The following is an 18,633-nucleotide window of genomic DNA, read 5'->3' as shown; positions in this document are numbered from 1 at the left end:
CCTTTACTACCACTTACTTCTCCCAAAATGAACCAGGGGGCAAACTATCCAGAAGAGGCATAGCTAAGTTTAGTTAGCAACGTGTGTAATTTGAAAGTAATTAAAATGCAATGGGAAGCATTGCTATTACTATAAATCTCTTACTTTTTTTTAAAGTTGTGATGTTGTAATTGAAAAAAAAAAAAAAAAATAATTTTTTTTTTAAGAAGCAGAAATAACCTTTCTTCCGTATTATGGTGTACAGCAATTGATGAATTGTATGCACATAAGATCAATAACATGCATTTAGAAAAACAGATATGGTGAATGCCCATTCCTTGATTAGACCTCTAACCCTTAAATATTAAACTGCAGCACCTTTAGTTTGTTAAGACGAGGTGTCAGTTACTTTTCGTAAGCAATCAGGCTACTGATTTTTACCTGGTAAATAATACAGCAAAAAATCCCATAAACTTGTATTGATAGAGTGACCTGTGCCATAAAAATATATGGGCAGTTTGCTTAAACAAAAGTAGTAGTTTTTGTAGCAATACTATGACACTGAACTATTAGTGATATAAGATTGTATTTCCATTGTTGTTTAGTGTTTTCTAGACTGGGCTTAGAATATATGTGATTATTATAACAAGATGTGCACTTTTTGGCTTTGGTCCATGCGGGACAAAAGCAAATGTCATAGGAAGCCTGTCCTGCCAGCACATTTACACAAAGTCTTTTTGGGGGGGAAATGTTAAGCACTGGTGCCCTCCTGTTTGTGAAAGTTTTGAACTGCAGCTACTGGGGTGTTATGAATCAGGACTCTAATCTCAAAACTCCTTTAGGGTCAATGATTTTGACTGTGTGTCAAAAGGAGGGAGCCCTGGTCTTAATCAGATCAGAATAAACCTCTGGGCTGTAAATGCTGCTAAAACAAGAAAGTTAGTTGTCTGCACTGCATAGTCAAGAAGACACAGCCTTTTGGATCATGCTGACATATAGAGGAAGTTGCCTCCTCAGATAGGCTACTCTTTGACAAACAAGGGATTTGATCCAGCAGAGATGAGCTCAGAGGTACAGGAGATGCTATTAACATGCTGGCAGGATACACCATGGACAGAACAGGGGCGTGAATTGTCCTGTTTTCTGCCTGTGCAGTACGACACTTGCCACTCACCACCATATCCACAAAGTGTGAATAGAAATACCATTATGTGTTGACTGGTCACCAGCTGTGGAGTAAGTGTTAGCTGTCACAAAAGTGTATTAAACAATGACAGACAGCTCTGGTTGAATGGAATTGAATGTGAGCGAAGATAAGCCCCAGCCAGGCTCTGAGATGTTCAAGACTCTGAGTTCATTTTATGGTAAGGGGACTGCCAGCCTATCAGCTGTGACGCTTTTGGGACACTAGATGACAATGTACTTTCAGTGGCTATTTCAGCAGTCAGTGGTTGCGATGGCAGAACATGAGACAAACAATTATGAGGCCGCAGAGTAGTGTTCCAGAAGTGGGAAAGGTGTGAGATCAAGGATAAGATAGTCTGTGTCAGCGGCTGAAACAAAAACATGCTCCCAAATCACCATCCTTCAAAGAAATAGAACTTGTGATGTTGCTTAAATGTTTACAGTAGTATGTCCTGCTGTTAGATATAATCTGTGCTTCTGAATTTCATTCATCTGCTTTCAACATCAGTGTTATCCATGCCTGCTTGAGATTGTGGACCTTCTGAAGAGCTGGATGATATGAAGGCATGTATGAAGCATGGTATCTGACTTACTTTGTGGATTCAAGACCAAGGTTGATGAATCTCAATGACCGTTCTTTTCCCCAACTCCCTGCGAGAAATGCAGCATCTGGTTTCTGCCTTCAAGACGTACCGCACTAATTGAGAAGCCTCCCAAATTACAAGGAACGAGGGGCTATCGAAGCCCACCTCTTCAACTTGCGACCAAGCTAAGAGCAAACCAATCAGTAGGACTATATTCCCTCCGGAAGGCAAGACCTTGGGGGATATCGAAAGGAACTTGACCTTGCTAGAGCGAGCAGAAGACCATTGAGAGCAAAGGACTTCCAGAGTGCACTGATGAGCCTGGAAACAGTTGGCCCAGAAGTTTGGGCCATAAGGCTAATGCTGAGGGAGAGCTACATGTAGGACATTCTGCAACTGATTCCAACAACCAGGACCTGGGAGGCTGCAGAGACTGGAGGAGGCTGAGACAGTGGCTCACAAACTGGAGGCCCTGGGAACAGATTGCTGGCTCATGAACCACGTTTCTTCTGCACTTTAAGTGAAATGGCTGTTGTTATAGAAAAAGAGAACTAACCACAGCAAAGCGCAAGTGATTCGCAGGTGAGGGGCAAAGAATAGCATGTAGTTTATAACTCACTGATATAATTACTGATACGGGCTAGGCTGGTTTTCATGTCCTATTTTAAGTACAGTGGAAAAAAGACATGTCAAAAATAAATTTATAGTTAAAAACATTTCCACTAATCTATCTCTATCTATCTATCTATCTATCTATCTATCTATCTATCTATCTATCTATCTATCTATCTTCATCTATCTATCTATCTATCTATCTATATTTGGTCCTGCTTTGTATTAAGTGGCCTTAACTACTATGTACTTACAATCAGAAATAAGTACAAAGCAGGACTTACTAGACACTCAGATCATTCTCACTTGGAGAAACCCTGAATGCCATCAGCAGCAGTGCCTTAAAGGTTAAGCACAAAGTGCCACAAAAGTCGAGAGAAGAGTTAAAGATCTAAAAGAACGGCCAGTACAACTCTGTACTGGTTCTCAGCAAGAACAGCTAAACTCTTTAAAAAACCCTTCTAATTGTACTAAAAGTCATATTCGGGACATTTGTAAGACTAAGATTTTGCAAGTTTCTAAAATTAGTACAAAATTAAAAAAAAGAAAAATCTTGTGGCAAGTACCATATACTTAAAGACAATTATCTAGAATCTAAACTGTGCTTTTAAAAGTTAACCATAAGAAATACAGACAGGATTGTATACACCACAGTTTTACAGTTATAGAAAAAAAAAACCCTACTGTGCAGCAATAACATGATCTTTTTTTGTGTGTGTGTGAAAAAAGGAGAAAAGCTCTGGAGGGACAGCCGGACTTCTTTGAGTTTTTCCATGATTGTGAAGAAGTAGAAGCATGGATCTATGAGATATGGGTTCTCTTGCAGGCAGCATCTCTGGGGAGAGACCTCAGTCAAATTCAGCAAGCCATTCAGAACCACAAGGTATGTGGCCATCAGATACTATAAGATAGAATATAAAATTGTAGCATTGAAGAAACACATTACTGCCTATTTTTAGATCTATCGCGAAACAGTTATATACTTATCGATACTTAATGCTCTTTTAAGCATTTCTATAATGGAAAACTGACTAACGTTGCTTAACCTCAATAAGACTGAATCAGAGCTGCTAAGATTAGCAAAAATTGCTATGTATGTTGCAGGTTTTAGAGGCAGAGATTCAGTCACAGGAATCACTTTGTTCTGGGCTTTTATCCAGAGGCCAATAGCTGTGGCAGGGGGAGACAAGGGAGACACCCTAAGGAGAGAGGGACACCAAAAAGTGGATTCGGGGGGACTCTTCAGAAACAATGGCAGCAACTTAAAGAACAAGTCACCATCTGAAAAAACAGGTTGCATGCAGCCATGTCATCAAGCAGGTATATATATATATATATATATATATATATATATATAGATATATATATATTAATATATATATATAAGTGAGAATTTATGATTTAGTAGATCAAGCAGTGGTTGGGATAAAAAAATGTTCCAAGTGCCATTCCTCCTTTCCCTCAGTATTTTTGCAAACATTACCGAAGCCAGCTCGTGGTTTGATGACCGCAAACCACTTCTCATTAATGAGGATTATGGAAGGGATGAGGCCCAGCACTACTGCTCTGCTCCATCGTCACCAAAGACTGGAGAAAGAAATGGAAGCATATGCCTCAGAAGTTAAATGACTGGGGGTGGTGAGCAGGCCAAGAGTGCTTCCCAACTTGCTCTGCTTATTGTGAGTCACAACCAAAATAATCCTTATCCATTATGAACATTTGGCAATACAATTACAGCACTTAGTCGTCTGAAAAATCTTCTAATGTTGCTTCAGGAAGTTTAAAGGTGAAAAACCAGTTTATCTGTGATATAAATGTGAATCATTGCTGGTATAAAACACAGAAATTACTGCATACATTAATGGATACCAGCTTTAATGGTACTGACGTTTTTTTCATTAATTTAAGATTGAAACCCAGCAGAGTAGAATGGTACACTACAGTGATTCATCAGATGGTGAAGATGAGAAGGATAAAAAAGATGACAAAGAAGGAAAAGTCATTAGCAAGGCTTTACCACAAGAACAAGCAAAGATTAGGTTCAGATACAGAGGTAAACAGCATCCTTTAATGCTAAAACTAATAAATGCTTCTGGTCGGGTTTGGTCGGGTTCTCTTCTCATCTTGATAATTTTTCAGGTCCTATATTATCCTGGGACAGAGGAGAAACATTGACAGTTGTCAGAAGGGAAAAAGATGATAAGTTGCTTCTTTGAGACAGCAGAGGAAATGAGCAACTATTATCGTCCACATTCATCACGGAGATGCCACCTTTCTGAAAGACTTTTTATCAATTTCAAAATCTACATGTCTCTATGCACATTATTGTCAAAGGAAGTGATACACATTTGTAAAGATTTAATGCATAATTTCTGTACAGGACTCAGTGGACAGCGTTCACAGTTTACTGGGCCATCAAGAAAAAGCTGAGGCTTTGCTTGAGGCACTAGAGCGATCCATTAAACTCTTTTCAAGACAAGAGCCAGGAGCTCATCAGCAAGCGCAACTTTGCTGCCAAATTGTGAGCATAGACTTTTATTTGTTTTTACATATTACATATTTTTAATAAATAATTATAATTGCTTGTTTCTTAGTGCTATTATTTTAGTTCACCCTGGCATATTACCTCTTTCCAGAATTCAACAGCGATCAAAGGTCATTCAAGACCAATACAAGCTGAAAGAAGGTTGTAAATTAAGGAAGCTTAATTTACTAAGATTTTTGTTCTGATGTTCAGATTTTGCTTGACTGCACTGAGCTAGAAACCCTTCTGTCAGAAACATCAGCTTTGGTCAGCACTGATTATGGCAAGACTGAATTAGCTACTCAGAGTCTAATAAAGCAGCATGAGGTGAGTTTGGCTTGTACTAATGCAATAGCTAAAGGTTTTAATATGTTAACATATACTGCTTTGTTTCTTCAGGCAGTGAGGAGCAGATTGAGGTACTTGCTGCTCAAGTAGATGAACTCAAATCCAGCGTTAAGCAGGCTGTACATGTGTGGGGGTTTAAAGGAGCTCAACAAGCCTACAACCACATTAAATCGAAACTAAATGAGGTTCAGCACTAAGCAACAGTCAGGTAAAATAAAAATCAGTTGATAAAACAGCACAACTAACAGAAGTACATACCCTCATGTTGGTTTGCCTTGTTAAAAAAAAAATCTCATTACAACAGAGAGCAGAGGATGCGAGACACTTTAAACCTACATGAATTTAAGCACAAGTCTGCTGAATTGTAGGAATGGATTGCCTCAGCAGACACAGATTGCCACCTCCAATGACTTTGGGATTTGATTATGAAAATGCACTGAGAATAAATTAAATATTTAAAAATAAAAATACTTTTTTAAAACATTTGTTACATTTGATATTATTACGATTAAAAAAAAAAAAAAATTGGTCAGAAATCGAGAAACTAATCACTACTAATGACAGCCAGAATTTTAACAGTAAAAATTTAATACACAAATCTGTTTTTGTTTTAAAAATGTATACATTTTATATTAATTCAGTTGTGGGTATCAACTGAAGTAAATGTTCTCCGGCAATACTACAACATAGTGTCTTCACTTTATTATTCTCCCATTTTTTTTTTGTTTATTTCTTCTTTAATTGTACTTATTATTAATTGTTATTTTTAAACTATTTGAGTCTAGAAATTATCCTGTTTTTGGGGTCCTTGCCATCAAAACCTTCTTCAAATCTCAATATGATTCATAAAGTTAATCCTGTATCAGATATGCATGTTGTCTGTGATCAGGATCTGTCTAAGTACCTCTTGTATCATGACGGCAACTGTGGTGGGAGATTTGAGGTATTATTTAAGCAGCTGGAGGTGGGACTGGAGAGGATGCACACCTGTGAAGAGTTGGCTGACAAACTCATCAAAAGTAATCATCCTGAGAGCCGCTTCATCTGAGAAACACAGAATCTACTCAGGTAACGGCAAGTGATCAGTAAAACAGATTATAAAAGAAATATTACAAACTTTTTTTTTACAAGCGGATGCTTTTGTACAAAGGGAAGTTTTTGTTTATTACTATTGTTTATTTACAAACTAAAATTGCTTACTGTAATTTTGTTTATTAAATTGACATAAATATAAATGCTAAATACATAACAAATATATTTAAACATCCTATGTGGCCATCAGATCCAGGAGAAACTGAAAGCTCTGCAAGAAGAGAGAGAGAAGCTTTCTGATAACTGGCATTCCAAGCAGAAATGGCTGGAGAACACACATCTGGAGCAGATGTTTTATAGAGACACTGAGTACATGGAAAAAATCACTAACTCCCAAGAGGTCAGTGCTCTTGTAAACTACCAGGAGTTACTTTTATTTACATTTCAACATTTAAGAAATATCTGGTCTGGTGGATATAAAATATTATTAATTCACAAGCTCATTTCAGAATCAAGTTTGTAGTTAGACATTTATAATGTTGAGGCTAACAATATCTGTTTCCTTGCAGATCCTGTTGGAGAACAGTGATTTGGGAACAACGGTGGATGATGTAGAAACATTGATCAAACAGCATCAAGCCTTTGAAAAACTTCTTAATTCTCAGGAAGACAAGGTGGGTTGGTCATCAGCCCACAGTATGGCCTGAAGCATCAAACACATTATATTTTTAGACTAAGTATAGATGACTGGATGTCTTATCATGTCATGTAGATGGTGGCTCTTCAGGAGTCAGCAGAACGCTTAAGGACAGAAGGTTTGAAGCGAGAAAAAAGTAGCAACATTAAGAACAAAATTAAAGCTATTCAGGAGAGGAGGGAACGCATCAAAGATCTGTCGGATAAATACAGAGAGGATCTTGAGATCTCAAAGCTTCTCTGTATTTTCAACCGAGCTGTGTCAGGATACGGTACTAGTCATTTCCAATCCAGGTGACTTAAACAAAGAGAAACTAATTGGTTGGTTTGTGATGTTTATTTGTATTTTAGGCAGAGGAATGGATCACAGACCGTATATAAATACTGAATAAAATACTAGAAGAATCCAAAATGGACATGAGCAACCTTCAGACTAAAATGAAGATACTGCAGAAGCATCAGGTGTTTGAAGCAGAGATTCTGGCACATGGAAATATCATTGAATCTGTCCAGCAGGTAAGGCGCTGTACCAAAGTAACAAACTGGCTCAGTAGTCAATCAGAGATTAATACTATATTTATTTGTTGTTGTTTTTTTTTTGTCTTTATAAATATGTTTAACACTGTTTGTTACATACTTTTTATAAAGGTTGGAAATTAGCTAGTGACCTTGCGTCACCCAAAAACGAAGGGAGAGAAAGCAGACCATCTCTGCGCTGATCTCTCATTGGGAAGCTCTAAAGCAAACAGTTACAGTCCGTGGAAAAGTTCTTGAGGATAATCGTGATTTTTCTTGAGTTCTTTGAAGTTTTGGATTAGGCAAAAGGCAAGTAAATAAGGCCATTGCGTAACAAACTGCTGAAAACATGCCTTGATATAAACTACTGGTGTACCCAGAATTAATATTTGGTTTCTTTTCTGTATAGGAGTTGCTGAAGAAGCTAAGTGAATTCAGAGACTCAGGCTCTGGAGTAAGTCTGGTGTTCGACTTGGTCTAGAAAATGTGAACTTAACAAAGAAAAACACGTTTATGTTGATTTATCAACTCCGTTTACTGAAATGACATTCTGTAGGCTTTGTATCATGTAACAGTGGTATACAGCATATTGCTTAGTGCAGTAACATTTTTTCACTAAGAAGTTTTTCATCCCTTATGATGTGACTGTTGATGATGCTCACATCAAGACAATCAATACTCTGGCAGCCCGGCTAGAGAGACAAGAGAGTGATGAGTTGGCGACTGTGAGAAAGTGTAGGCAACAGCTCAATGAACGGTACATCCTCCTATTTTTCAACTGAGATCCATGTTCATTTAAGAAAATACACTCATCATCTCTTATATCTAGTATATTGTAGTTTGTTTTGAGTTTCTTGTCACCTTCCCAACAGATGGAGTAATTTCCATGGCAACCTGAGCAGCGCTGGAGGCAATGCTAGAGATCCACGCCTTGATTCGAGAGCTAGAAAAAGTCCGGGACAGAGCTGGAGAGAAGGTGAGAGAGAGAGATTTTATGGCTGTCAGATTACGTCTTTGAATCGGAACCCAACTTTGGCTTTGAACCCAATATGACAGAAAATAAAAATGTATTTTACACATAATTTTTCGATATAACAATATTTTAAATATTTTCAATTAAATGTTCTTTATTATATAGTCTTAATTAAATATTTAATGTAATTTTTTCGGCCACAGATGCTGTTGCTCCAGGGTCAGGACTGTGGAGTGGATGTGGAGAGTGTGGAAAACCTTATTTGCAGACACAAGGAGATGGAGAGGGAGGCCAGAGTCATCCAAGAGAGAGGCACTGTGAGTAAACTAGACAGCTGTTAAACAAAGAACACATTCATCCATATTAATCAGTGCACTGTGGGTAGCACGTCCTATACAATATCTATTGTGTGTGCTTGCATTGTGGTTAAAGGCTTTTTAGAAAAAACTCTCAGCACCTTCCAATGAACTAACTGCTGTATGTACAAAAGCTTTTAAATAAACCATTCATGGTGCATTATGTGCTGTAGGGTGAGGGTTCGTGTAACACACTAAAGCTAGTCAGCTTACAAGAAGGGTTACAAAGAAGATAATTGCTCTAATTTGTAAAACCAGGCCCTGGAGAAGGAGACTAAAGATCAGTTAAGAAGACACTGTGATCTGTCTGACAAACTTAGTAAGAAGCAGGAAGAGGTCAACATTGCTTTAGTCAAGCTGGACAAGGAAATCAAACGAAGGTATGCAACCATTAGTTGCTGTATTCTTAATTTATAATAATAATAATAATAATCATTTAAGAAAAATTAATAGTGTAACATGGTAAAAATGTATTTAAAATATACATTAAATAGAAAACAGAATATACTTAGAAAATAAACAGAATATACTTTGTTGTGGTAGAAAGGAGCGGCTGAAGAAGTCTCATCAGCTGCAGCTGTTTAAAGCTAACCAGCACCTCCTGTTGGACTGGGCCCTGAAGCGAAGTGATGAGATGGTGAAGAAAGGCCTGCCTTAGAATAAGACGGAAGCTGAGAGTTTCATACTAGAGCTCCAGAACTGGAAGGTATCAAAATATATATATATATATAAATACGTTATTAAATTATTCAACTTCCCAGTTCCTGTGATCTTGTTCTGTCACAAACTACAATGCTAAAACTAATACAGGTACATTTATTCTTTTATCAGACGGACTGATCCAAAGTGCATTCTAATTTGTCATAGTACATACTAATACATAATGTTATATGATCCCAGACTTGTGTTAGAGCAACATTTAATGATTGCAGGCTGAGATTGATGCTCGTGGTGAGCGTATAGATTCAGCTGAGAGTTTTGGACAGAAACTTGTGAAGTCCGGACACAGCGATTCAGAAGAGATTAAAGAAGCCCTACACAAGCTGGAGGATGCCAAAACAAAGTTTGCTAAAGCTTAGGAAGACTGAAAGAAAACTCTGGATCAAGCACTTAAGCTTCAGGTGACTTAAGAAAACAGCGGGTGGTTTTGCTTCATCAAGGTCCTGTTTATTCTGGAGTATCTGTTATTATGTGAAGGTATTATGTTGTTTGGTTGCAGATATTCCTGGGCTATGCAGACCAAACTGAGAGCTGGATGAATACCGGGAGGCTTTCTTGGTCAATGAAGATCTTGGGGTAAGAGCTCCATTTCTTGGACCCTCATTTAAAAGACAGAGTAACATTTCACCAAATAAGAAAACAAAATGACCTTTGATGTTTTCTTCTCTGTAACTTTGGAAAATGGATGGTGAAAGATGTTTTCACACTGACACAGGGTTCATTATCAGAGGTGGAGGCTCTTCAGAGGAAGCATGCTTTGTTTGAGAGCTCTCTAGAAGCTCAGATGGAGGAGGTGGCGGAGGTTGACAGATATGCTCAGCAGCTTATACAGGCACAGCACTATGACTCTGACAACATCAAGAAGAAGATCAAAGCTATTCTGCTCAGGTATGCAGTAAGCAAAACAACTACACTTTAGTACTTATTACAGAAATAATATACTTTCAAAGAAAATGCTTAAGTGCAAAATGAATGTAATTTTTTACAGACACTTAATTGCATGCTAATTGCAGTTAAATGTGAAAATATTTTTATTTAATATTGGATTTATATTAAATGAAAAGTGTTTTTGTCTCACTTTAGTAGGACATATCATAACATTACATATATGAATCACATACCATGAAATTATACATGGCATATACATATATTTATGTAATTTCACAATTACTTCTATTGTCTTTGAAATATCGTTAAAGTGTACTGCCAAGTGTACTAACATGCATTTATGTTAAACTAAAATATAGTTTAATATAATTTATATTGTATATCATGTATTTAAATATATTTGTAATTACACATTTACAGTGATGAAATTTCAATTTATAACATTTAAAATAAATTAACTTTAAATGTAATATTAAATAACACTCTATATGTGACTTAGTATGTTAGTCAACATCAAAACAAAAGAAATTCAAAGCATGACAAAAGAAATATAAAAACAAAGTTAAAAAAATTAACTTTAAAGTGAAAACTTTTATGTTACATTATTATGAAGTGCACCTTTTATTTATTATATTATTACAAAATGGCCTTTCAACTGCAAGTACAAATTTACTCTAAAAATTTGAAGTACACTAAAAGTGCACATTCGATACAAGAAATCACACTTCTTTTTCACAAAGGTCTATAGATCAGAAATATTGAAAAGTACTGTTTAAGTAAAATTCCTTTCTTAAAGGAAGGACAGTGTACTGGAAATGAGCAGAACCAGACGAAAGGCATTGGAAGAATCTCTACAGCTGCAGAAATTCCTGGAAGGAAGCTATGAGGTGTGTGAAGTAAACAGCTCCTGCTGAATGTGGAAAATAAAGGTTTGACATTCACCTATGTAGTCTGATTTATTTTTCACATCAGTACGTCTTTTACAAAGTTAAATCTCATGTGTAAATGTTTCCTCATGGTTGAATGAGAAAAACTCTGTGGCTGTTGATGGGAGCTGGACAGATCCTATTAACCTCATGGTGGTGACCTGGCCTCAGTTAGCAGGCTACTTGAGGCCCAGCAGGGTCTGGAGGAAATGGTAAATGCGCAAATGGAGAAGGTCCAGGGGCTGGTGGACACAGCCAAAGACATCAGCTCTCAAGGCAACTTCCTTGCAGAAAAGATACAGCAGAGGGTTTTGGAGGTGGTCAACAGGTATGTTTTTGTTCAGCCCTGATTTCATTCTACTGTAGAAAAAAAGTTTAAAGTTTAGTGAGTCCTTCACATGGACTTGAATGTGGGCACTAGTCACAAGCTTTGAAATGTCAGTCAAATTATCTAAAACACCACATGATTGCTGTGTCATACTACATGTATTCCCATAGGATGTGCAACATGAAGGCTTAGAGGTACCCAATATTCATACTCGCTTGTTGCTATCAGCCTTATGTTTTACTGAAAATATTTCCACAGGTGGATTTTTAAAATAGTACAACCACCTGTTTCACCAGAGAAACCTCGCAGTGATAGAAGTTAATTCACATGAATTCCCACATTTTGGGAACTGGGAAAATGTTTACATATTTGTAGGCAGCATGAAACTCCCATTAGTTTCATCAAATCTAATTGTATTGAATTTGTGAACAGGACTATGTTTTGATGTTCTAGAGTTGATGAAGAAGCAGGAGAATCTGGAGGCCATGATTCAAGCTCAGAGTGAAAGATTTAATGCCCTTCATGCCAGAAGAATACAGGTAAAATAGTAAATAATAAAAATAATGATTACTCATACTAGCATTACTCTCACTTTTTAATTGCATATTTGCAAAAGTGTTTCAAAAACAGGATAAAGGATAGAAACATACGCATTTATCAGTTTCGAGTCACCTTATTGTAATTTCTCTGCTCTGTCTTTGGTGTCCCAGAGGGTGTGACAGTTCAGACAGCAGTAGGGACAAACCTGTTTGTGTAACTTCCCTAAAGCCAAAGCCATCTGAGTGACGACAAGACGTGATAATTCATCCACACCCTCCCGAGTCTCTACAGCCACGTCTGCCATCCTGCAGAGAAGCAGCAGTGGTAAAAATGATTCCTCTGTGGTGTCAAGAGTGGCATCAGGCCTCAGGACAAACAGCAGCAGTCACAGCGATATTGTAACTGCTCCCAACAAACCGTCCACCTCTGTTCTGGACAGCCCCGGCTCCTCCTCAGAAATTTCCAGTGCTGTTTAAAAACCCCATCGCCCCCAAGATTGACTATAGAACATCAGAAGATGATGTTGATACTCAGAGACAGATCAAACCCTCCCTCAATGTCAGTGCTAAACCAAGGATCACTCCTAGACGTCTGAAACCATCTACACCTGATAAAGACATGCTGGGTCCTCCTACGTCAAAGCCACATGAGTCACCCTCCAAAGACGAAGAAATGGTCAACAAGCAACCCTGAGAGGACAAAAACCTTCCCCCCTCCACCCCACCAGAAAAACCTCAGTCATCTCCTCCAGCTTCCCTTTCAGCCCCAGAAGAAGTACAAGCATCCCCCTCTACTGACTCTCCAACAAGGATGACTGTTGACACTAAGGTAAATGCTTTTTATGTGGTTTTCTTTTTAGAATCCACCTTTTTTTTGGTCTATAATTTGTGTACTTTTCTAGATCAGAGCAGGATGGGCCATAACGGAGGGTACCTTGGAGATTAAACTGAAGCAAGGAGGAAATAAAGTAAACTTTCCAACCAACACCAATGGTGGTATTGATTAAAAAGCTTTCTCTGACATCCTTAGCTCCACTTCATTGTTTATAGTGCGGTTTTGTTTCTGTAAGAGCACTTAATGGTGGAACATTGATCTGTTGGTTTGGAACAGGGCTTGGATCACTGGGAAACAGTCTATGCACTATTGGAAGAGGAGACACTCAATCTGTTTAAAGACCAAAATGCCGCCAGTGAGGTATGTGTCTACACACACAACATGGTCACAGACACTTGGCTAGACAGGCTAGTGAAAGACGGACACAGTGAGTGCTATGTTTATTTTTAATTAACTATGTATCCAGAACAGACAAGGCAATTATTTTTGCAGACAACCCTGCATCTGTGAGTCCACCACATAAAGACAATAATTAAAAGGCATTATATCAATTTAAGGAGATGTTTTTGTAGTGGACTTTGTGGACTCTGATTATTTTTTTTCACACGTTGGCCACTGATCACACTGGCTGAAGCAATAAAGACAATCCTTACTTCAGGAGAAAGGAGAACACATTCAAAATCATGTGAGCTATGATGCACACCACCTGCCATTGTGAAAGGAACATCTGCTCACAACAAATCTATAATCTGTTTGACACTTTTATTCCTGTGATGACAAAGCTGAATTTTCATCAGCTATTACTCTTCAATCCTCAGTGTCACATGATCCTTCAGAAATCACTCTAATATACTAATTTGCTGCTCAAGAAACATTTCTTATGGTTATCAGTGCTCCAAACAGAAAACAGTAATATTGTAAACATTATAAACACTGGAAACTTTTGATCAATTTATGGCATCCATGCTGAACAAAAAGTATTAATTACATTAAAAAAAATAATAATTGTACTGACCCCAAACATTTGAACAACAGTGTATACATTATCAGAACTGCTTCACTGCTTATTAATATTTTTTTTTTAAATCATCCATAATATACAGAACATATACAGTATGTGAAAATGTAACCTTGATATCTGTAATATTGACTGAGTAAGGCCATGTCAAAGATTGAAGTCACAGTGAAATTAATATTTAAAAAATTAATACATTTTGATGCTTGTTATCTCACGATTAGATTTTGAGACTTTAACCTGAATTTCACAGACAGGGTCACATATAGTAGAGCTTTGCAGACCCAAGGTCAGCAAGTCTCTTATAATATAATATGACTTTTTATGACAAGGCAAGGTTACTTCAGGTCATAAAATGTCACATGACTCCAACCCAAAAATATAATATTTATGAATGAATCATTCTTGATATTAATTATTAGGATGTGTACACTCACAAATACTTGAAAGTGTATTGGAAAAATATTCATTTTTACTAACATGAATAGAAAGCGTACACTTGAGTAGATATGTTTCTTTATCATGTTATTTGTCTTTGACCCATTTACATACTGTATATATCAGTTCCTGAATGAATTAGATTATTGGACAGTTAGGTTTTCTCACATGCTCATTTGATTGTCATGTTTGTCCCCACACAGAATTAACACAAAAGCAAGTAGAGAAAGCACAGAGCAGTGTGAGTCTGTGCCAGGCGACACATCTGACACACAAGATTCCACCGCAAAGTCGAACCAGGAAAAGGGTGAGAGAACAAACAGAGCCTGAGTACTTCTGTGTGGTTATGTATGCCAATGTCTGTGCTTCTGCTTAACACTTACTGTGGATTTGTATTAACAGAAGAGTCCACAGAGAGAGAGTCACCACCTAAACCTCCCCACACTTATTACAACAAACACTGCTACCCTGACGGAGGAAAGAGCCAAGACTCAGGTGAGACCCCATACCTGCATGCGTCATGCATCTCAAAATGTTGCTGTAAAATCTAAATACTGAAGGATAATTAGTCTCTAGTATCAGGGCCTGGATTGTAGTCCTAAATGACTTTCAAATGCAACAATGTGGTCAATCAAAATGAAAATCTCTTTTTAATGTTATTTTGATGAATAAAGATTTATTTATATCTCATTAGATGGTCAATGGTTTCTCTGAAAGAGAATAAAAAAAATAAATAAAAAAAATGAGAGTGACACAAAATGTAAGAAGTCTACAGAGGAACCACAAACCACCACAAAACCAGGTTCAGAATGGAGCCAAGGACAAGTCCAAAAACAGGAGTGTCTTTATGAAATTTTTCAAAAAAAAAAAAAAAAATTTAATAACAGATTTGACCTTCTCTTGATGTGGCAATAGTTGACAATTGACTTATTTTAATAGCTATTTATATTTAAATCTACTATTATGCATTATTGTTATTATTTGATAGAATTAATATTCTGTAAAACTAATACTGCTGATCTAACTTCTTTCTTCTTTTTTTTGTGATTACAGATGTGCAATGATACCTCGTAAATTATTGTTTAATATGTGTATAGAATTAAAACTAAAATCTAAAACTAAAATCCATCAGATCATTGTTTTTTTTTTCATATAGGAATATATATTTTTGGTATATCATGTAAAAATTATGTGCTTAATTCTGATTGTATTTAAAGATTATAGTGCTGATGAAGATGTATGCTGTAGGGTGGATACAGCAGAAGTGTGTAAAATGGAACAAAAAATTTAATGATTATTGCCTTCTAAACATGAGTTAACAATCAAATATTACTGTCATCAATAATTGCTGCATGTGTCTTTGTTCTAAAATTAATAAGAACAAAAAAGCAAGGAAAAGCTGTGCTTACTGTGTTCACAGATCTACAGTTATTACACTTATATTGTTAAATATTATTTAAATACCTTTAGACTTTGGATGGTTGTAGTATATCAAAAAATTAAATAAAAAATTAAGTCTGATAGTATTATCTGTGCTCTATCATGAATTTATCAAAAACTTTTGGTCCCACTTTTGCACTCAATTATGCTATCAGTTGACCTACCACATGATGGCGCTACAGACTATGAAAAACGATTGTTCTCAGTCCTTGAGGAAATCCACCCCACAAAAAGCCATCGTGTTCGAGTTTAGAAACATTTGATCATTTTAGGGATAATTCTGAAACAAGTTATACCGCTTATTTTAATTGTATAAACAGCAAAAGGCAAAAAATTATGCATACTTCTCACGACTATTACCGAAAAGCCTATTTACTAGAACTTTTAACAATTTTTAAGATAAAACTTATTATTAGTCTATTATCATTATTATTAGTTATGATGCCTGCGTTGCACAACAATAATGCAGAATTAAAATGATAATGATTTGTATTTGTATTGTCAGTGAAAATTTTGTGAACAATTTTGTGGTCGTCTTTGACAACTAGCATATTATGAGTAGCCTAAATACATCTCGCATTGTTTTTATTTATATATTGTTTCTCAAGCAACAAACGGAAATAATACCTAGATTGAAGAAATCGCCTATTGTAGGCTAAAACTGCACGAAATGCTTTTACGAGTTCTGTTTTGACGCGTTGACAACTTTTCATTCAAGGCAAGATTTTAAAGATATGATTGAAGAGGGAAAAGTATACTATACTTAAAATTGAGCAGTTTACCTATTTATTTGGCTTTACAAAACGAAAAGTCAGTTTTACTTTAATTCATTCTCCAGCTGGCGCTATGAGAAACATTCTTGCATGGGTTTTGTAATTTCGACCCTGTGAGATGGTTAAATTATTTAGTAACCTGTTGGAAAACCAAATAAATCAATCAAATTTGTTATATTGAAAAAATGTATATATATTTTGTTATAGTGAAAATACATCGAGTTTGCCCAAGATCTGTTGAATAAAGTCTAAACGCAAAAGAGAAGATATGCTGTATTTTCCTGGCCGCTAGAGGGCACTCTAATAAAGACACAAGCTACAAAGACAGGTCTGACTTTGTGCAGGATTACCTCCCTGTTTATCAGTTCTCGTTAAAAAAACAGGCGTATGTTTGTTAAGGTAAGTGACAACTGTGTTTATTTAAGCAACGTGTTCAATCATTTTTAGGAAGAGGCCACATCACTATGCAAAAATAACTTTATTAACTTATCAACACAACAGTTCTGCTGTTGGTAAAAGTTGAATGGGATGTTATAGCCAAAATTAATATATTAGTGGACATTTTTAGTGGTAATAATTTCACTAAACATTTTAGAAAATATCAAACACCGTCTTCATACTCAAAGAAACATCGACATTCACTTTATATTGCATACATATGCATTCAGGTTGGTCCATTGCAAATAAATAAATACTAAAATATATTAAAAATAAAAAAAACCCTCTCTTTTAGTTTATAATTCGTTAGCACAAGACGTGGCCATAGTTTTGATATCTTATGATTCAGCGTTAATAGGAAATAATAATACAATTTACCAAATTATATTTCTTATGACAAATAATCAAACACGTTAGTTTAGCTACATCAAATACAATAATGTCACATGTTTATGTAATTAATCGGATGATATTAATGGTCAGGCTTGTTACTGTACATGTTGTGAACTTTGCAGTGGCAGCGGATGGCTCATGTTTGATATGGACTATAAAATATATCAATAGTAGCTAGTATTTTGTGCTGTGAATGCACTTAGGCTACTTAAAGGAATATATGGGAACAAATGTAATCAAATGAGAGAAGTTTGAAAACTTCTGCATTATCTGTGTACATATTTCGGTGTGATCCGATGTGTTTTTTTATGCACTTATTGTCCTCTTTGGTCGCAGTCAGACAGGGACTAAAGAGACATTAACATCTTGTTTGCTGAAAGTGGGCTACAAACATATCAGTTATAAAAACAGCTTAACATGATGAAGACAATCTTACGCGCTCAAATTGTTATTTCCCTTCGGCTTGGAAGGGTCAATAGTTTTATCAAAGTACATTAAAAGCAACATGTGGGATGTGCGTTGATAAAACTGGTCTATATACAATCATTGATGTCATATAATAAATGATTATAGCCGGTTGTGCAATGGTGCCAGATTTTTGTTTTTGCTGGAAATCAAGTTTAATGTATGGTTGCAATAATAATGTGTGCAGTGCAACAAATATTATTATATCCTATGCGACAAACACTTAATGTCGACCAATAATCCTTAGGGATGTTATCCATAAAATGTCTAATTCACTTGTACATTTTGGCGTGAAATAATAGCGCGTTATTGCATATTGTTGTAGGTTAATGCATTTGGTCACATCTAGAGTATAGAAAATAAAGGGCTATTTAATAATACAAAACAAAAACAACATAAACAATAATAAAAATTTGAAAAATATATATATATATCATTTTGTTTTTTATTTACTATTAATAGGCTGAATTTGGTCAGATATGTTTATTTAATTCATCTGAATGTTTATATGAAATTATAAGTTTAGGCAGACCTGAGTTTATTAATAAAATTCAACCTTGTGGGAATCCAGTAGCCTACGTTTGTTTGTTTGTTTGCGTGCGTGTGTCTGTGTACGATTTGTTTGCACAT

The 18,633-nt window shown here is 36.1% G+C and overlaps 1 pseudogene; it reads left to right on the top strand.

The window, feature by feature from the left end:
• Nucleotides 1–1,270: 1,270 nt before the first annotated feature.
• LOC109051444 overlaps nucleotides 1,271–18,633 on the top strand; it is a 31,712-nt pseudogene continuing 14,349 nt past the window's right edge.

Source organism: Cyprinus carpio, chromosome A17 (genome assembly GCF_018340385.1).
Source record: "Cyprinus carpio isolate SPL01 chromosome A17, ASM1834038v1, whole genome shotgun sequence".
Taxonomy (NCBI): Eukaryota; Metazoa; Chordata; class Actinopteri; order Cypriniformes; family Cyprinidae; genus Cyprinus; species Cyprinus carpio.
This window is presented reverse-complemented; position numbering and strand designations above follow the sequence as displayed.